Raw genomic sequence first — 21,792 nt, forward strand, 5'->3', positions numbered from 1 at the left:
CACTCCCCCGCTCCCCTGACCTGCAGGCCACGCTCGACCGAACCCTAGCCCCTCGATCCCCCACTCGCAGCACTCGCACCCCCACACCTCTCTTCCCTTCCCTCGTCTGGATCGGGGAGGAGCCCGATCTCGCGCTGCCCCGCGCCCCGGCTGCCGGAGCCCATCCCCGGCGCTGCCCCCAGCCGCGCCACCCGAAGAAAATGCCCGCATCTCTGTATCCTCCTGCATGGCGCCCGGTTTCCCCCGTCGACCCCTTTTGGATCTGGATCGGGGGCAAGGACCGTGCCCCCGCCACCCCTCATCGGCGCTGCCCCGACCCTGCTGCCGCCTCCCCATCCTCGACCACCTCCCCAACGGCGCCTTCGAGCCACGCCGTCCCTCGCCTCTCCATCGCACGTGAGGCCCCCCTCCTTCTCCTCTTTCCCTCTGACCGACCACGACATCGCCACCACTCCCCGTTGCCGATGCCGCCCAGCCCACACTCCCGTGCATCCTCGCGCCGTCCATGCCGCGTCGTCCCGCGGTCGCCACACCCTGGTCCGCCGTGGTCGTGCTCCCGCATTCCCCTGGCCACGCCCGCGCAGCTCATGCCGCTGCTGCCTTTCATTGATGCCGCTGCTGCTTGCTCTCCGCCCACGCCAGCCGGCCATCGTCGCTCGCTGATGCTCTGCCTCGCGCTCGCCGCGTTGCCGACGCATGCCTCACCCGTGCACCTGCCGGCCTTTGCCCCGTGCACCGCGCCGCACGCATGCTCATCGTGGTGTAAGGGCATTTTTATCCCTAAGGTGTTTTGGTGATTGATGACAATGCTTTTGAGGACTAATCGTGTGCCTTGAGTATTTCAGTCGCTTTGTCGCTAGGCACAAAACGGTTTGGTACCCCTCGAAGACTATTGAAGACGGCGGTGTTCTACGTCTCTTTTGGTGGATTTGAGTCGTAGGATAGCCGTATTATTAAGAGGGGGTCCGCAGTGGAAAGGTTCGGGTGGAATCATCACGCACATGTTTTCTCCCTTTGCACCGCCTTTCCCTTTGCGCTTTGGAGCATCCTCTGTTATCTTCATTGTTATGCAAAAAGAAGGATTCCTAGTGTTGCTATTCTGAGGCATGCGGTAGTACTACTCCTAGGAGCGGTAGTACCGCAGGCCCCTGCGGTAGTACCGCAAGCCCTTGCGGTAGTACCGTAGGCGCACACGGTAGTACCGCTCCTATGGAGCTGTAGTACCGTGGCCTCAGACCAGACTCAGCCTCTCGTGCGGCTGTAGGGGCGGATGTAATTTTTTACATCCGCGCCCCACGCGGTAGTACCGCCCCATGCGCGCGGTATTACCATGAGTCCTGGTCTGGCTCGGTAACACGAGCGGAAGTAGGGGCGGATGTAATTCTTTACATTCGCTCCCTGCGCGGTAGTACCGCATGCTAGGCACGGTAGTACCGTGTCGGATTTTTGCACTATTCGATTTTCAGCGGAAGTAGGCACGAATGTATTTTTATTCATCCGTGCCCTTCCCAGGCTAGTCCATTCTGGCCTTGCGGGTAGTACCACAATGGGGAGCAGTAGTACCGCGTCAGCGGCAGTCCACTCTCAGCCTTGGCGGCTCTGGCCTGGACTAGCTCCTGTCGTTGCAGCGGTAGTACCGCGGTCCGCCGCGGTAGTACCGTGAGCCCCTGCGGTAGTACCGCTTGTCTGGAGCGGTAGTACCGCAGGTCGCAGGCTGAGTAAGTGGATAACGGTTGGATTTGTCTCTCCACTATATAAGGGGTGTCTTCTTCCTCTAGTTGACCACCTCTTCCATCCCTAAGCTCCATTGTTGCTCCAAGCTCCATTTTCGCCCGATCTCTCTCCCTAGCCAATCAAACTTGTTGATTTGCTTGAGATTGATTGAGAAGGCCCCGATCAACACTTCCACCAAGAGAAATTTGATTCCCCCCACTAATCCCTAGCGGATCTTGTTACTCTTGGGTGTTTGAGCACCCTAGACGGTTGAGGTCACCTCGGAGCCATAGTCCATTGTGGTGAAGCTTTGTGGTGTCGTTGGGAGCCTCCAATTAAGTTGTGGAGATTTCCCCAACCTTGTTTGTAAAGGTTCGGTCGCCGCCTTCAAGGGCACCAATAGTGGAATCACGGCATCTCGCATTGTGTGAGGGCGTGAGGAGAATACGGTGGCCCTAGTGGCTTCTTGGGGAGCATTGTGCCTCCACACCGCTCTAACGAAGACGTACTTCCCCTCAAAAGGAAGGAACTTCGGTAACACATCCTCGTCTTCACCGGCTCCACTCTTGGTTATCTCGTGCCTTTACTTTTGCAAGCTTACTTGTGTTATATCCCTTGCTTGCTTGTGTGCTTGTTGTTGTTCCATCATATAGGTTGTTCACCTAGTTGCATATCTAGACAACCTACTTTGATGCAAAGTTTAATTTGGTAAAGAAAAGCTAAAAATTGTTAGTTGCCTATTCACCCCCCCTCTAGTCAACTATATCGATCCTTTCAATTGGTATCAGAGCCTCGTCTCTTTATTAAGGACTTTGCCATCCGAAGAGTATGGTTGACACCGTAGACGGTAGGGAGGAGCACTCCGGTGTGAATCCGATCTCGTCTACGGGTGAAGGGGGAACCACGGTGTCCCGTGAGGAATTCAATGTGGCTTTGGACATTGAAAACCTCCATGACAACCGAGGTTGAGAGCATGTTTAATAAATTCTTAGAAGGACTTAAACTATCTACCTCGCCGTTGAAAGTGGGTGATCTCACTGACAAGGTGACGGATGCTAACTCCGACAAGGGGGTAGCTACTAGTGAAAAGGATCCTTCTACTAGTGGTAGAAATGGCACCGGCATCTTTGCCCATGTGGCTCCTCCAGTTTATGGAGGACCAATTCCTTCTACTCATTTAAATCATGCCGGCCCTCCTCCTAAGATTGTGAAAAATGAGGACTTCGATTCTTGGGTATATCGGTTCAAGCGTCATTTAAATCATGTGAATAATAACCTTCGGAGAATCATTGAAGAAGGTTTCCATCCACATGACTGAAGCAACTTCACCCCTAGAGAAGCCGTGGACCATCAATTCAATGAGAATGCTCTCCTCATCATTCAAGATGCAGTTCTACCCGAGATCTCCCTCATATTCGACCCTTTGCCATGGCCAAAGACGCATGACAATGTGTTGTTTCCCTCTATAAAGGAAGTGCAATCATTCAACGCTCCAACTATGAAGTGGTGCAAGATGAAGCCGATGAGTTTGCAATGAAAGAAGATGAAGAACCTCATGAGCTCTTTCGGAGGGTAACAAAACTTGCGGTCTCACTCCGAGATCATGGGAGCAAGGACACGGATGACAATTGGATCAAGCGCAAGTTCCTCAAAGCAATGATGCCTTTCCACAAGGCCTTGTCGTCCGTCATTCGTCAAAGACCGGACTTCCACTCCTTGACCTCAAATGAAGTGTTGGATGAGTTTGTGGCAATGAGGATCTTGGACAAGACCGCCGACAATGCGGTGTTGCGCTCTCAAAGGGTAAAGAAGCCCAACCTTGCCTTGAAGGCCAAGGTTATTGTGGAAGAAGAGGAAGATGAGGAGAGCAACCCCGAAGATACAAAATATGATTATCATGAGCACATGGCTCTTGCTTCAAGGCAATTTTGTAGCAAGAAGAACACAAGTCCCAACTTCAACAAGAACAACTCAAGTGGGTTCAAGGGAAAGCAACGTGTGAGAACATGTTACAATTGTGGCAATGTGAGCCATTTTGTTGTGGATTGCCCTTACGAGAAGCGGGAAGACAATGGTGGCAAGCTCATTCGAAAGGACAAAGCCAAGTCCTTCCCCAACAAGAACAACTTCACCAAAAAGACTCCTACTCGAGGGTTGGTGGTTCAAGAAGAATACCATGAGGATGACGATGATGATGAAGATAGTGAAGCCATGGCCATGGCCTCCGTTGCCATTGCCACAACTCCACGGGTGTCCCTCTTCGACTCACCCAATGAGAACATCACCGCCAAGTGTCTCATGGCTAAAGCCACCAACAAGGTAACCCCCAACATCAAAACCACCATCATTACTAATCCTTCCTTGACGGATGGCATTGATGAAAGTGAGGGGTCTAATGAGGAAGTAAATGAATTTGAGTCTTTTATGAGTAAGCTCAAGGGCAAATCCAAGAAGCACTTCGTTGCTCTCTTGGAACAACTTGGTGAAGCTAATGACATGGTTGAGGCTCATGAAGAAACCATCTCTAAGATGGAAGGTCATAGTCATGACTATTCCGATGAGATATCGAATCTCTCTAATGCTCTTGAGGAATAGCATGGGCATCGTTTGGCTCTTGAGGAGTCACACAACGATGATCATGCTAAGTTAAAGAAAGATCTTGATCATGCTCTTGTTGTATCTCATGTGCTAACTTCCGAGAAGGCTAAACTTGGCGTTGACCATGCTAGACTCAAAGAGGAGTTTGATATACTCGACAAGGCCCACAAGTTCTTGAAGAGTGCTCATGCTAGCCTCAAGGAGTCTTATGATCAACTCCAAGTGAAGCTAACTAAAGAAAAAGCCACCTTTCCTCATATGGTATTAATTGACAATGCAAATGCCACTAACCCATGTTGTGAGCATGTGCATCTTATGGAGGAGAATGCCAAGTTGAAAGAGCAACATGAGAAAGGCCTTGTTACATGCATACAAGGTGAGAAGAACCTCAATGACCTTTTGAGCAATCAAAAGGAAGTTGTGGCCAAGGAAGGAGTTGGGTTCATACCCAAGTCCAAGAACAAGAAGAAGAACGACAAGGCCAAACGACCTCCTCCTCTCAAGCAAACTTTTGTGAAGGAGGGAGAGGGTGCTCCTAAGGAGAAGAAGAACAATGTGAAGGGTGGTGATGTCAAAAAGGGCAATGCCACCCCTTCCAACAAAGCCGGCAACTTTAACACTTCTTATGTGTTGTGCCGTGCTAGTGATGGGCATGTTTATGCTAAATTTGTTGGTTCTCCTTATGAGTACATTGAATGGTCTATTTGGGTTCCTAAGACCCTTGTTACTAATATCAAAGGACCCATTACAAAATGGGTACCCAAAACCAAGCATTGATCTCTTGTAGGTGTTTGCTTCCGGTGGGGGATCATGGTTGCTCGATGGCGGAGCAACGAATCATACGACCTGAAGCAAGGACTTGGTGGTGGACGTGCACAAGATTTCTTCTATGCCCACCAACGTCGAGTGGGGTGATGCCTCGTCTTCTAAGGTATTGGGTCTCGGCAAGGTTGTCATTTCTCATGATCTAACGATCGAGAAAGTCATGCTTGTTGAGTCCCTTGCTTTCAATCTACTTTCTGTTCGTCAACTTGCACTCATGGGTTTTGCCACCTTCTTTGATATTGATACCATGGCCCTCTTGCAGAGCAAGACTCTTAAAGTAGCCTTTGTTGGGCATGTCGAGAACGGTCTTTATGTGATTAACTTTTCGGAGCGACCCACTAAGACCGCGACATGCCTAATGGCTAAAGTTGATGTGGGATGGCTTTGGCATCGCCGTTTAGCCCACGTCAATATGAGATCTTTGCAAAGTCTTCTCAAGGGGGACCATGTCCGTGGACTAACAAATGTTAGTTTTGCCAAAGATCGTGCTTGCAGTGCTTGTATCGAAGGAAAGCTTCATGAGAAGGCTCACCCTCCCACGACTATCATCTACTCGAAGAGACCCTTGGAGCTCCTTCACATGGATCTCTTTGGGCCTCCATCCTTTGATAGTCTTGGAGGTAGAAAGTATTGCTTGGTGATTGTGGATGATTATTCAAGATACACTTGGGTATACTTCTTCAAGAGGAAGAGTGAGACTCAACAAACCGTCATCGACTTTGCAAATGAAGCTCAACGTCAACATGATGCAAAGATCTTGACAATAAGAAGTGACAACGGCACCGAGTTCAAGAACTACACCTTGGATGAGTTTCTTAGTGATGAGGGGATCAAGCATCAATATGCTGCACCATATACCCCTCAACAAAATGGTGTCGCGGAGAGGAAGAACCGGACGTTGATGGATGCGGCAAGGACCATGATGGCAGAGTTCAAGTCTCCATACAACTTTTGGGCCGAAGCCATCAACACAACATGTCATGCATCCAATCGGCTCTATCTTCGCAAAGGCTTGAACAAGACTCCTTACGAAGTACTTACCGGTAACAAGCCCAACCTCAAGTACTTCCAGGTGTTCGGGTGTAAGTGTTTCATTCTCAAGAAAGGTGTTCGTTTGTCTAAATTTGAGGCTAGAGCTTATGAGGGCATATTTGTTGGTTATGCTACAAACTCTCATGCTTACCGTGTCCTCAACAAGTCCACCGGACTCATTGAGGAGACGTGTAACATAGAGTTTGACGAGAATAACGGCTCCCAAGTGGAGCAAAGTGGTACTTGTGATGTAGGTGATGAAATTCCTCCCCAAGCCATAAGAAGAATGGGTGTTGGTCATATCCTACCCATTGAGGAACCCCTTGTGACCGAAGGAGAAGGACAATGCTCCGCTCAAGTGGAGCCATCACCACCCCAAGACTCACACGCTTCCGAAGAACAAAGTGAAGGCCCTCAACTTCTCGAACGAGACCAAGGGCAAGATGAACCTCAAGATGGTGGTGAACCAACAAATGATGCCCAAGGTCAAGTTCTCCCCCTCGAGCAAGTTCAAGACCAAGAACAAGCTCAAGACAGTGCTCAAGATGATCAAGTTACCCCTCCTCCTTCCACATCCGAGGAGGAGTTAGAGCGTCGTGCCGCGAAGATTGCTTCCAAGCTCACCACCAAAGGTCATCTCATGGAAAATGTGGTTGGAAGCCTAAGAAAGGGGGTAAGCACTCGTAGACAATTAGCAAACTATTGTGAACATCACGCGTTTGTCTCTTGTGTTGAACCCCAAAAGTTCTATGAGGCGCTCGAAGATCCGTATTGGATCAATGCCATGCATGAAGAACTCAACAACTTTGAATACAAAAAAGTGTGGAGATTGGTGCCAAGGCCATCGGGAAACCACAATGTCATTGGAACCAAGTGGATATTCAAGAACAAGCAAGATGCTCATGGGACCATAGTTCACAACAAGGCAAGATTGGTAGCACAACGCTACTCCCAAGTCGAGGGTATCGACTACGGTGAAACCTTTGCTCCGATTGCTCGCCTTGAATCCATTCGTTTGTTGATTGCTTATGCTTCCCATCACAACTTTAAGTTACAACAAATGGATGTGAAGAGTGCTTTTCTTAATGGTCCTATTAACGAGTTGGTTTATCTCAAGCAACCCCCCGGGTTCGAGGATCCCTACTTCCTCGATCATGTGTATCAACTCGATAAGGCACTCTATGGCCTTAAGCAAGCCCCACGTGCGTGGTATGACCACCTTACCGAGTTGTTGCAAGATCGTGGATTTGAAGTTGGGAAAATCGATCCCACTCTTTTTACTAAGAAGGTCAAAGGGGAGTTGTTTGTGTGCCAACTATATGTTGATGATATTATATTTGGTTCCCCTAACAAAACTTTCAATGAGGAATTTGCCGCTCTCATGACCTCTGAGTTCAAGATGTCTTCGATGGGAGAGTTGAAGTTCTTCCTTGGGTTCGATATCAAGCAAAGAAGAGAAGGTACCTTCATCAACCAAGCCAAATACACTCAAGACATGCTAAAAAGATTCAAGCTAAGTGATGTCAAGCCGGCTACTACTCCAATGCCCACCAAGTGCCAACTTGACATTGATCCCAATGGTAAAGCAGTGGATCAAAAGGTATATCGCTCCATGATTGGATCCTTGCTTTACCTTTGTGCATCTAGACCGAATATCATGTTGAGTGTGGGAATGTGTGCACGGTTTCAAGCCGCACCGAAGGAAAGCCACTTTGTGGCGGTCAAGCGAATCTTCCGATATTTGGCTCATACCCTAAACTTTGGCTTATGGTACCCAAGAGGAGCAAACTTCAAGCTTGAAGGATATATGGATTCTGATTGGGCAGGAGACAAAGTGGATAGGAAGTCCACTTTCGGAGGGTGCCAATTTCTTGGTTGCTCTTTGGTGAGTTGGTCTTCTAAGAAGCAAAGTTGTGTGTCTCTCTCGTCCACCGAAGCGGAGTATGTGGCGGCCGGTAGTTTTTGTGCACAACTCTTATGGATGAGGCAAACTTTAAAGGATTACGGTGTCATTTGTGACAAAGTGCCTCTTTGGTGTGACAATGAAAGTGTCAACAAGATTTCTCTCAACCCGGTGCAACACTTCAAGACGAAGCATATTGAGATTCGGTATCACTTCATCCGGGATCATATTAGGCGAGGGGAGATTGAGCTCAAGTATGTCAACACTCATGATAACCTTGCAGATATTTTCACGAAGCCCTTGGATGAAGCAAGATTTCGCGAGTTAAGGCATGAGCTAAATATCATTCAATCGAGCAATGTGGCTTGAACCCTTGCACACCCCACCACACGCAAATAGTTGTCTAGTTTAGGTGTAGGCATGGACATAGGGGGAGTGTTGTTCTATCAATGAACTCTCCCTCCCCCCATTATGCATAAATTGATCAACTCTTTCACATTAGCCATTTTTGATGGTACATGTGCTTCAAAGACGAGTTTTGGTCATGGGCCCAAGGATAATTCTTCGCGGTGCCATACCAATCAACTCAAACATAGGTGGCTCCGGCCACCACCCCCTCCTTGGAGAGGTTGTGTCTCGTTTTGGTCTTTGTTATCTCTTGTTTGTTTGCAGTGTCTCGCTTGTTAGCTCGTTGGTGTGTGTGTTCTCTTGAAGGTTCCGTGCAAAGTTGTTTTCTCCTGTGCTTGAAACTGCATTTTCTTGGGTTCACGGTACTACCGTGGTCTGCCACGGTACTACCGCAAGGACACGGTACTACCGCAACCAGCACGACAGTAATTTTTTACTGCCGCTGGTGGAGCAGTACTACCGCCCATGACACGGTACTTCCGCCTGGGCGGTACTACCACAATGATGCACGGTACTACCATGGTGTAGCGAGCGTGTGGGGGTTAAGAGCGGGCAGGGGGAGTTCCAACTCCCCCATACCCATTCACTCCTTCTTCCCACGCCGCCTCTCTCTCTCCTGCCCACGAACGGCGCCGGAGACCCTCGCCGGATCTCCCTCTCCGGCTGCTCTCCTCGGATTCTGACCGGTGGGATCATTCCCCACCATTTCCTCTTTCCATGGAACAAGGTCTTTCCCCAAATCCCTCTCTTTTTGGTTTGTTCCTTTGCTTCTAGGTTTTCGGGGAGATTCTAGTTGTTCTTGATATTTTAGGCTAAATCTTTGCAAGAGTAGGATGGAGGAGAGTAGTAATGCGTAGAGATTGTACATGATATGTTGCCCCATGGTAGATTTGATCGACCGTAGTACCGCTTTGTCGTCATGGTAGTTCCCAGATCCACTTGCTGTTTCGAATCTGAAACCGCGCGGTACTACCCCACCTCCGGCGTGGTACTACCGCCCATGCGGTAATACCGTACCTCCAGCGCGGTACTACCACGCGCGCGGTACTACCATGACTTGGAGCGGCACTAATGTTTTAGTACCAAGCGACTAAGCAGTGCTACAGTTGCTGTCAAATCTATCATGTGGCAATTATCAAGTGCGAATTCTACTTGTTTCACTGTTTTGCTGCGTTCTTTGCACTGATCCTTCTCGCGTTTCTTGCATGTTTGTTTTGTGGTGTGTGGCTCAGGTGCTCCTGCTCGATGTTCCAATACAAGCCGTGACACGGGCTCCAAGCATCTGCGCAATCAAGATGAAGCTCCTGAGGGCTCCAGTGCCCCCCAACGCAGGACCAAGACCACCGCCACAAAGGACAAGGAACCCGTCATGGGTATGGATGCGATGCCGCTTGCTGAGTTCATCTCTCGAAGGAAGATCAATCCCTATGTGAATCCTCGTGCCAACCTTCGAGGGAATGAGTTGTTCTGGACCAAGCAGCAGAATCTCATTTATCTGGATGTGATCAAGGCCAAGAGGAATATCTATGTGGATGTGCACTGGATTGACATGCATCATATGAGGAAGAGAAGCATCGGGCATACTTTGGTGAGGCTCTGGATCTAGTGGAGCAGTTTGGCATTGAGCATATCATTTCTTCTCATAAAGACTATGATCCGGAGATTGTGGCTCGGTTCTTAGCCTTGGTGTACTTTCATCCTAATGAGGACCGGACGATGACTTGGATGACCAATGGTCGGCAGCTGACGGCTTCATGGAAGGAGTTCATGACTTTGCTTGGTGTTTTGGATGAGGGCCTCGCCACACCCCAAGGTGTTCGTCCTCATGCCAATCCCGAGTCAGCCAACAAGAACAAGCTTCAGCCCTTCCTTGTTGAGAAGAAGCTCTCCAATGGCAAGTATTCTTGGGTGCTCAACTCCTTTCTTGACATCATGTACCGAATCTTCCGCAACTCTCTCTTCCCACGCATTGGGGACAAGGACAAGGTGCATGCCTATCTTGTGGACATGCTGCTCCCTTGTGAAGAAGCGCGCAACTCTCAGACGCTACCACTTGATGTCTCACATATCATGTGGTGTGAGCTTCGGTTTGCCATCTTCAACCGCAAGGTCCCCATCTATGGACCATATCTGTTTCAGTTGATCTCAGCAACTTGGGAGAAGCTCTACCCTCAGGATGACTTTGAGGCCCCTGATTGGATTCAACATGAGTCCATCCGGCTCCGCTTCAAGACTCAGTGGGCTAACACCACTTCTCGTGCTGAGGCTGCGGCAGCCATGGATGTGGATGCAGATGAGGATGAGGAGGAGTCAGTAGATGAGATCAGCTCTGAGGGTTACACCCCTCCCACCTCTGAGCCATCTTGGGCTAACAGGCTGAAGAACAAGATGAAGACCTTGTTCTGCATGTAGGCAAAGGGGCAGTACAGGACTCATGTTGCCTCCAAGGAGAGTCGCTGCCGTGACAAGAAGATCATGAGCCTGTTTGGAGAGGATGTTTCTGGCGGTTCTGAGGATCGCATCACTCCAGAGGCTGAGTGAATGGTGAAACAAGGCTTCAAGTGGACTGGTTCTGAGGAGGACGTCGAGGAGACCATTCCTGTTTCCGAGTCTGACGAGGACCTTGCGTCTGATTACTCTGCTTGAGCCACCACTTGTGTGTAGGTGTCCTCTCTGCCTTTTTGGTGTCTCGATGCCAAAGGGGAGAGAGTGTAGGGATTTGCGAGAGTCTTGTGTCGTGCTTGTGTTTGCTTTGCTCGTGTTTGTTCCGTTGAACCTTGCTTGCTTTGGTTTAGTTTGCTCGTGAGACTTGGTCTATCATATTGTGTAAGACATATGCACTCTATGGTTCCTTATTACCTTATTGAGCTTATGTTATATTGTGCTATTTATGTTATGCTCATATTTACTATCTTGTTTAGTGTTAGCCTTATTGTTGCAAGATATGCTTTGTCTATAAAATATAGGGGGAGTGTTGATCCTAGTATACGTGCTGTGCAGTCCAAAGCACTTTACTCTCTAGCACGCATCTAGGGGGAGCTCGTCTATATTTTAGAGATGTGGGGTTTGCTTATGTGCTATATTCTTTCCCTTTGTGCAAATCCCGTATTATCATCAGTCCACCAAAAAGGGGAAGATTGTAAGGGCATTTTTATCCCTAAGGTGTTTTGGTGATTGATGACAATGCTTTTGCGGACTAATCGTGGGCCTTGAGTATTTCAGTCGCTTCATCGCGAGGCACAAGACGGTTTGGTACCCCTTGAAGACTATTGGAGACGGCGGTGTTCTATGTCTCTTTTGGTGGATTTGAGTCGTAGGATAGCCATACTATTAAGAGGGGGTCCGCGGTGGAAAGGTTCGGGTGGAATCATCACGTACATGTTTTCTCCCTTTGCACCGCCTTTCCCTTTGCGCTTTGGAGCATCCTCTGTTATCTTCATTGTTATGCAAAAAGAAGGATTCCTAGTGTTGCTATTCTGAGGCAAGCGGTAGTACTGCTCCTAGGAGCGGTAGTACCGCAGGCCCCTGCGGTAGTACCGCAAGCCCTTGCGGTAGTACCGTAGGCACACACGGTAGTACCGCTCCTATGGAGCTATAGTACCGTGGCCTCAAACCAGACTCAGCCTCTTGTGTGGCTGTAGGGGCGGATGTAATTTTTTACATCCGCTCCCCACGCGGTAGTACCGCCCCATGCGCGCGGTAGTACCGTGAGTCTTGGTCTGGCTCAGTAACACGAGCGGAAGTAGGGGCAGATGTAATTCTTTACATCCGCTCCCTGCGCGGTAGTACCACATGCCAGGTGCGGTAGTATCGTGTCGGATTTTTGCACTATTTGATATTCAGCGGAAGTAGGCACCGATGTATTTTTATTCATCCGTGCCCTTCCCAGGCTAGTCCATTCTGGCCTTGCGGTAGTACCGCAAGGGGGAGCGGTAGTACCGCGTCAGCGGTAGTACCGCTCTCAGCCTTGGTGGCTCTAGCCTGGACTAGCTCCTGCCGTTGCAGCGGTAGTATCGCGGTTCGCCGCAGTAGTACCGTGAGCCCATGCGGTAGTACCGCTTGTCTGGAGCGGTAGTACCGCAGGTCACGGGCTGAGTAAGTGGATACCGGTTGGATTTGTCTCTCCACTATATAAGGGGTGTCTTCTTCCTCTAGTTGACCACCTCTTCCATCCCTAAGCGCCATTGTTGCTCCAAGCTCCATTTTCGCCCGATCTCTCCCTAGCCAATCAAACTTGTTGATTTGCTCGGGATTGGTTGAGAAGGCCCCGATCTACACTTCCACCAAGAGAAATTTGATTCCCCCACTAATCCCTGGCGGATCTTGTTACTCTTGGGTGTTTGAGCACCCTATATGGTTGAGGTCACCTCCGAGCCATAGTCCATTGTGGTGAAGCTTCGTGGTGTCATTGGGAGCCTCCAATCAAGTTGTGGAGATTGCCCCAACCTTGTTTGTAAAGGTTTGGTCGCCGCCTTCAAGGGCACCAATAGTGGAATCACGGCATCTCACATTGTGTGAGGGCGTGAGGAGAATACGATGGCCCTGGTGGCTTCTTGGGGAGCATTGTGCCTCCACACCGCTCTAACGGAGACGTACTTCCCCTCAAAAGGAAGGAACTTCGATAACACATCCTCGTCTTCACCGGCTCCACTCTTGGTTATCTCATGCATTTACTTTTGCAAGCTTACTTGTGTTATATCCCTTGATTTCTTGTGTGCTTGTTGTTGTTGCATCATATAGGTTGTTCACCTAGTTGCATTTCTAGACAACCTACTTTGATGAAAAGTTTAATTTGGTAAAGAAAAGCTAAAAATTGTTAGTTGCCTATTCACGCCCCCCTCTAGTCAACTATATCGATCCTTTCAGCTGGCCGCGTCCATCCGCCGTTTGCCCCGTGCCGGAGGCCATTCTCGCCAGCCCCTGCCCGCCGGCCATCGCCAGTCGCCCCTGCCGCGCCCCTGGGCGTGCGCCCAAGCATGCAGGTGCCTAGCGCCCGTTACGCCTGCCCGCTATGGCCCCAGTGCCACTGAATGACGGGGCCCACAGCCCCCCGTTAAAACAAAAATTAGAGAGTTAAAAGATTATATAATTATTAGTTAATTAACTCAACTAAGTCTTAACTAACTTAACATTAATTAACTTGCTAATTAATTCATTAAAACTGTTAATTAGTAAATCAGAGAATGTCAGGGGGCCCCACCCCTGTTGACCAGTCAAAGTTTGATTGGTCAACTGGATCCCCTAGCACACATGTCATCCTATGTTTACACTATTGTGTACACAGAGCTGGGTGCACCTAGCTTTTAATCATTAATTTCGAATTAATAATAATTTCATAATATTGCTAAAACTTGGAAAAATCTTAATAAATAATCCGTAACTCGGTTGAAAAAGTTTTATACATGAAAGTTGCTCAGAACAACGAGACGAATCTGGATACACCCTCTATTCGTCTGTCACACGTCCCTAGCATAGCGAACATCCAACCTTCCCCCTCCGGTTCGTTTGCCCGAAAATACAAAACTTCGGGAAAGCATTCCCGGATGTTGTCCCCCTTCACTGGTAGCATGTAGTGCTAGAACACCCCTAGCACCGTTTTTTGTCTTGTCATGCATAGTATTGCTCTTGTTTGCTCTATATTTACTGGTTCTTCCCCCTATTCTCCCCGGTAGACCCCGAGACCACCGCTGATGCCGCTGTGATCGACTACGTCAACGACGACCCTTCTTCCCTTTCAGCGGAGCTTCCAAGCAAGCCCCCCCTTGACCATCCCGATATCGCCCATTCCATTCTCTCATGCTTGCATTAGATTTTGCTACTGTAATTGATTACTCCTATTCTGATGCATAGCCTGCTTTTGTACCTGCTGTTGTACCTTACCTGCTTATCCTAAACTGCTTAGTATCGGTTGGTTAGTGATCCATCAGTGACCCCCACCTTGTCCTTGTTGCCCTTGCTTCATCATTGATGACTAGATCAACGTGATCGATGACCAGAGCCCGACACCTCACATCACATCACACCCCACTTTGTTGCCCGGCTCTGTAGAGATACTATTGAGTGCCAAGGGTGATACCTCGTAATGCACTCCTGATGATAACTCTGTAGTGTAGCTACTCGATCGTGGTCATTGAGGGTGATTCCTCCTTCACCACCCTCGACATGATTTTGTCATGCAACCTCTCAAGTGTGGACCTCGAGGGTGATTCCTCCCACGTTCACCTTGATCATTACATCGAGTGGAATCCATCGAGGGTGATTCCTCGGGTTTCCCCCTTGATGTTTTGGACACACGGTTACCCGGGTTTTACTTGAGACCATTGATGAAGTCGGGCCGGCCCTGAGGGGTACTCGTGAGTTGATGTGAAAGTCGGGCGAGCCCGGAGAGCATCCGCGAGATAATTACGTGGCATGGCCGGGCATTCCGGGCCCTTGCCGTAAGTCCACGAGACAGGGCGACGGGGTCACATTGATCGTGAGTCTCTACTCGTCTTCGTGAGCTCCCAACGCACTAATGATTTGGGTATTTGTTCTGAGTTGGCCTCTGGCCTTTACGCACTAACCACCACGCGGGAATAGTTATGGGCCTCGGCGTCGCGGTATCAGCCGAAGCTTTGTCAGACGTCCAGTTCAGCAGTGCGGCACGGCTGGGCGGACAACATCCTGTAGTGGTGGAGCCTGGATCCGCCCTGCTCGCAACGACCCGGAGTGCAATGGGCGATGGGCCCAAGACCTCGGAGTGCTTAGGATGTAGATTGGCGGGGACCTCTCTGTTGAGCCTAGGTAGGGCTGCGACGTGTTGATCTTCCGAGGCCGGGCATTGACCCAGAAAAGTGTGTCCGGCCAAAGTAATCAAGCTTGTTGGGTAATGTGGTGCACCCCTGCAGGGAAAATTATCTATTAATAGTTGTGTCCACGGTAACGGACGTTCAATATTTTATCCTGATCTTATATAACTAGAAATGAATACTTGAGATATGTGATGGATATGTGGCTCCGAGATTGCTTTTCCGTAGGGAGTCGGGGAAGGATCTCTGGGCGTTGATTCTACAACATGTTTGTTAAATATTAAAATGCTATTATTTACTCTTCTACATGATGCAAGATGCTTGGAGCTGCTTGAAGATGCTAGTCTTCAATAGGCTAGTCCTTCCCCCTATATTCTAGCATTTTGAAGTTCAATCCACAGATACAAACCTTCCATTTGATACAAATGCATACTTAGTATAGATCTGATGCTTGCGAGTACTTTGGATGAGTACTGACGGTTGCTTTGCTACCCCTTTCCCCCTTCTTTCTTATTTCCATTGATGCAACCAGATGGTGGATCCCTGGAGCCAGATGCCACCGCCAACGTATGCTACTACATGGAGACAACCGACGACCAGGAGTAGTTAGGAGGTCCTAGGCAGGAGGCCTTGCCTCTTCGATCGTGTTGCTTTTGTGCTAGCCTTCTTAAGGCATCCTTGTTTAACTTATGTGTGTACTCAGATATTGTTGCTTCCGCTGACTCTTGTGTATCGAGCTATGTATTCGAGCCCTCGAGGGCCCTGGCTTGTAATATAAAGTTTGTATTCTTTCATTTGTGTTTAGAGTTGTGTTGTGATATCTTTCCGTGAGTCCCTGATCTTGATCATACACATTTGCGTGTATGATTAGTGTATGGTCGAATCGGGGGCGTCACAGGAGTGCAATTTATATTAAAAATATTTAAACACTAGTGCAAAATTAATTATGTAAATTATGTCTAAATGTATATTTGTGTTTATCATTGTAGATCAATGGCTCGCAATATGTTCAACTTAGCCCCTATGTTAGAGAAAGAAAAGTTGGTTGCTAATGGTGGAAACTATGCGGATTGGATCCGAAACCTGAGATTTGTTCTCAGAAGTGCAAAGAAGGAGTATGTGTTGGATCAGCCCTAGGTGATCCTCCTGCAAAGGATGCACTAAAATAAGTTGTAGATGCTTGCTACTTGTGAGCTGCGTTGGAATTTTCCCCGAAGAGGAGGCGAGACGTAGTACAGTAGAGATAAGTATTTCCCTTAGTGAGAACCAGGATTTATCGAACCAATAGGAGAATCATGCAAAGCCTTGTGAACAACACATGCACACACAAAAGCAAATACTTGCACCCAACGCAGACAAGAGGGTTATCAATCCCATTGAACTCGTTACTTGCAAGGACCAAATCTTGTATAGGTAGATGGATAAATTGCAAAATAAAAGAAAAGAAATAAAATTGCAGCAAAGAAATTTTAGTTTTTTGTAATATGATAAAGGTAGACCCGGGGCCATAGTTTTCACTAGAGGCTTCACTCTCAAACACGTAGTATACAGTGGGTGAACAAACTACTGTTGGGCAATTGATAGAAAAGCGCATAGTTATGAAGATATCCAAGATAATGATCATGTATATAGGCATCATGTATGAGACAAGTAGACCGACTCATGCCTACATCTACTAGTATTACTCCAGCATACATCTATGGTATTAAGTATGGAAATAGAGTAATGCCTTAAGCAAGATGACATGATGTAGACAAAGTAAACTCAATCAATATGAATAATCCCCATTGTTTTATCCTTAATGACAACCATAGAAATACGTGTATTGTCCCTTTCTATCACTGGGATATAGAGCACCACAAAATTGAACCCATCACAAAGCACCTCTCCCACTGAAGATAAATCAATCTAGTTGGCCAAACGAAACGGATAGATCGGAATACAAAGATATAACAATCATGCATAATAAATTTCATAAAAGACCCAATTACTTCTCACGAATATTCCGATCATAAAGCCAGAAATCATCAGATCTCAACAAACACACCACAAAAGAAGATTACATCGGATAGAACTCCAAGAAGATCAAGGAGAACCCTGTATTGAAGATCAAAGAAAGGGAAGAAGTCATCTAGTTACTAGCTATGGACTCGTAGGTCTATGGTGAACTACTCATGCATCATTGGAAGGCAGCAAGAAGAATGATGTAGAAGCCCTCCATGATTGATTCCCCTTCTGGCAGAGTACCAAAAGCCAAATGGGATCGTAGAAGAACAGAAGATTGCGGTGGAAAAAAAGTGTTTCGGGTGGCTCTCGTATCTCGTCTGGTCTCCTCACGAAGCTTCGAGGGTCCCTTCTGGTCTAGAAAAAATTAATCCAAAGATTTTTTTCCATTTGGACTTTATTTGATAATGATTTTCTGAAAAGATAAAAACAAGCAAAAAACAACAACTGGCATTGGGCACTAGGTTAATACATTAGTCTCAAAAAATGATATAAAATAACATTTAAATTCATATCAAACATTCAAGATTGATAATATAATAGCATGGAACAATCAAAAAATTATAGATACGTTGGAGACATATCAACATCGCGAAGCTTAATTCTTGCTCCTCCTCTAGTAGGTAAATGATAAAAACAGATTTTTTTGATGCGGAATACTACCTAACATGTTCATCATGTAATCTCTTTTTATGGTATGAATATTAAGATTCGAGTGATTCAAAGCAATAGTCTATAATTTGATATGAAGTCATCAATACTCAGGCGTACCAACAAACAATCATGCCTTTCAAAATAAACATGCTAAAGAACGCTATCCCTACAAAATCATATAGCCTTGCCATGCTTGGTCTTCCACACAAAGTATTAATCATCAACTACCCAAATGACAAGCTGAGAAATTGGTTCATACCTTTTAACGTGCTTCAACTTTTTCAACCTCACGCAATACATGAGCATGATCCATGGATGTACTATGAGTGGAATATAATGCAGTGATAGAGATCAATAAGGGGAAATAAAAAAAGAAAGATAGTCTCACGTCGACATGGCTAATTAACAAGCTATGGAGATGCCAATCAGTTGATGTCCATGCCAGGAGTAGGGATTGCCATGCAACAGACGCACTAAGAGCTATAAGTGGATGAAAGCTCAATTGAAAACTAAGTGGGTGTGCATCCAATTTGCTTGGTCATGAAAACCTCGGGCATTTGAGGAAGCTCATCATCGGAATATACAAGCCATGTTCTATAATGAAAAATTACCACTAGTATATGAAAGTGACAACATAGGAGACTATCTATATGAAAAACATGGTGCTACTTTGAAGCACAAGCGTGGAAAAGGATAGTAACATTGCCTCTTCTCTCTCTCTCTCTCTCTCTCTCTCTCTCTCTCTCTCTCTCTCTCTCTCTCTCTCTCTCTCTCTCTCTCTTTCGGGCCCTTTTTGGGCTCTCTTTTTTTAGTCCGGTTTCTCATCCCGGCTCTTGGGGGAACCATAGTCTCCATCATCATTTCCTCATTGGGACAATGTTCTCATAATGATGATCATCACACTTTTATTTACTTAAAACTCAATATTGCAACTCGATAACTAGAACAATATGAATCTATATGTATGCCTCTGGCAGTGTACCAAGATGTGCAATGATGCTAGCGTAACATGTATAACAATGATGAATGGTGGCTGAGCCACAAATACTATCTCAACTATATGATCATGCAAAGCAATATGACAATGAAGGCATATGTCATAACAAAGGAATGGTGGAAGTTGCATGGCAATATATCTCAGAATGGCTATGGAAATGCCATGATAGGTAGGTATGGTGGCTGTTTTAAGGAAGATATAAGGATGCTTATGTGTGATAGAGTGTTTTATATCACGGGGTTTGGATGCACTGGCAAAGTTTCCACCAACTCTCGAGGTGAGAAAGGGCAATGCATGGTATCGAAGAGGCTGGCAAATGGCGAAAAGGTGTATAGAGTGCGTATAATCCATGGACTCACATCAGTAATAAAGAACTCACATACTTATTGTAAAAGTTTATTAGCCTTCGAACCAAAGTACTATTATGCATGCCCCTGGGGGAATAGATTGGTAGGAAAAGTCCATCGCTCATCCCCGACCGCCACTCATAAGGTAGACACTTAATAATAAATCATGCTCCAACTTCATCGCACAGCGAGAGACTATACGTGCATGCTTCGGGAATCACAAACCTTAAAACCAATATTCATACTAAATCACAACGTACCCCCACATATTACCATCTAAATATCGCAAAACTATTGTAAGGAACCAAACTTATCATATTCAGTAATCTACACGAAAGTTTTCATTATGTCCCTCTTGAATACCTATCATATCAGGACCAAATGCATAACATGTGCATATTGCCATTACTATTTATTTGACTCTCAAAAATATATTAGTGAAGCATGAGAGTGCAACTATTTCTTTAAATTATAACCACCGCCATGCATGCTCTAAAAGATATAAGTGAAGCACTAGAGCAACTGCCTAGCTCAAAAGATATAAGTGAAGCACATGGAGTATTGTAACAAATCACGAATAAATATGTGTCCCTCTCAAATGGTGTGTGCATAAAATAATGATTGTGCCAAAGCAAAGACTACTATAATACAAGACGCTCCAAGCAAAACTCATATCATGTGATGAATAAAAATATAGCTCCCAGTAGTATACTGATGGATTGTAGACGAAAGAGGGGATGCCATCCATATGGGATCGCGGAAGAACAGAAGCTTGCGACGGTGGAAAAAGTGTTTTGGGTGGTTCTCTGTTGGTTTGGGAATATTTGGGAATTTATAGAGGCGGAATTAGGTCAAACGGAGTTGCGTGGGAGTCACGAGCTCTGCGGGGTCTTACCCCCTAGGGGGCGCCTAGTGAGCTCATGACTCCCCTGTAAGGCTACTAGCCTCCTCCCGAACCTTCTAGGGCCCCTTCTGGTCTAGAAAAAATCACTGTAAAATTTCATTGTGTTTGGACTTTGTTTGGTACTAATTTCCTGAAAAGCCAAAAACAAGCAAAAAACAGGAATTGGCACTGGGCACTAGGTTAATAGGTTAGTCCTAAAAAATGATATAAAATAGTATATAAATGCATATAAAGCATCCACGATTGATAATATAATAGCATGAAACAATCAATAATAATAGATATATTGGAGACGTATCAGTCCCGTGGGAACTACTCGCGCATCATCATGGTGGCAGGAAGGCTGATGAAGATGGCCTTTGTGATCGATTTCCCCTCCGGCAGAGTAGCAAAAAATGCCTCTAGATGGGATCATGGAAGAACAGAGGCTTGCGGCGGCGGAATAATTGTTTCAGGACCTCCTCTCTAGGGGTTTCTGAATATTTGGAATTTATAGGCCAGAAATTAGGGTAACTAAGTGTTAGGGCATATTTCTCTCTAAGTGGTTTTGGTGATTGATGACAATGCTTTTGCGAACTAATCGTGTGCATTGAGCATTTCAGATATTCATTCATATGGCATGAGACGATTTCTTCCCATCGCTATTTAAAGTGAAGGCGGTGTAGTTTTCTTTCGTTTCAGTTTTGGTGGACTTGAGTCGTAGGAGATACTATACTATCAAGAGGGGGGTTTGTATCGGAAAGGTTAGGGTGGAATCAACACGTACACATCTCTTTTGCACCCCCAGTTCTTCCCCGCATCCTTGGAGGATCCTTCGTTGTCGTGGAAGTGGCATTGGAGAGGACCCAGCGGTAGTACCGCGGTTGGAAGCGGCAGTACCGCCGAGAGCAACAGGTGGTAGTACCGTTGTATCAGCGATGGTATCGCCTAGAGCAACAAGCGGTAGTTGTGCTCTAGTTCCGTTCTAGTACCGCCTCGACTCGAGACTTGCTATTCTCGTGTCTCGTTCAATGGCAGTAGCAGCGGCAGCAGGAGCAGTAGTACCGCACCTACCACCGCTACTAGTGCTGCTCGAGGGTTCTCTCCCCTGTCCCTTCTCCCAGTGCTCGTGTAAGCTGCTGAGCGCGGTCCCAGCGGTAGTACCACTAGGCCAAGCGCTAGTACCGCTATGGCAAGCGGTAGTACCGCTCCCTTGAGCGGTAGTACCGCGCGCTGCGGGCTGAGAGTGGGGATAACAGTTGGATTGTTCCCCCACTATAAGGGGGGCTCTTCCCCAAGAAGACTCACCTCTTCTTCCCCCAAAACCTATTGTTGCTCCAAAGCTCTTTTTTGCCCGATCACTCTCCCTAGCCAATCAAACTTGTTGATTTTCTAGGGATTCGTTGAGAAGGCCACGATCTACACTTCCACCAAGAGAAATTTGATTTCCCCCACTAATCCCTTGCGGATCTTGTTACTCTTGGGTGTTTGAGAACCCTAGACGGTTGAGGCCACCTCGAAGCCACATTCCATTGTGGTGAAGCTCCTTGGTTCACTGGGAGCCTTCGATTTGGTTGTGGAGAGAGCCCCAACCTTGTTTGTAAAGGTCCGGTTGCCACCTTCAATGGCACCACTAGTGG

This window comes from Triticum aestivum, chromosome 6B (assembly GCF_018294505.1).
Source record: "Triticum aestivum cultivar Chinese Spring chromosome 6B, IWGSC CS RefSeq v2.1, whole genome shotgun sequence".
NCBI classification, from domain to species: Eukaryota; Viridiplantae; Streptophyta; class Magnoliopsida; order Poales; family Poaceae; genus Triticum; species Triticum aestivum.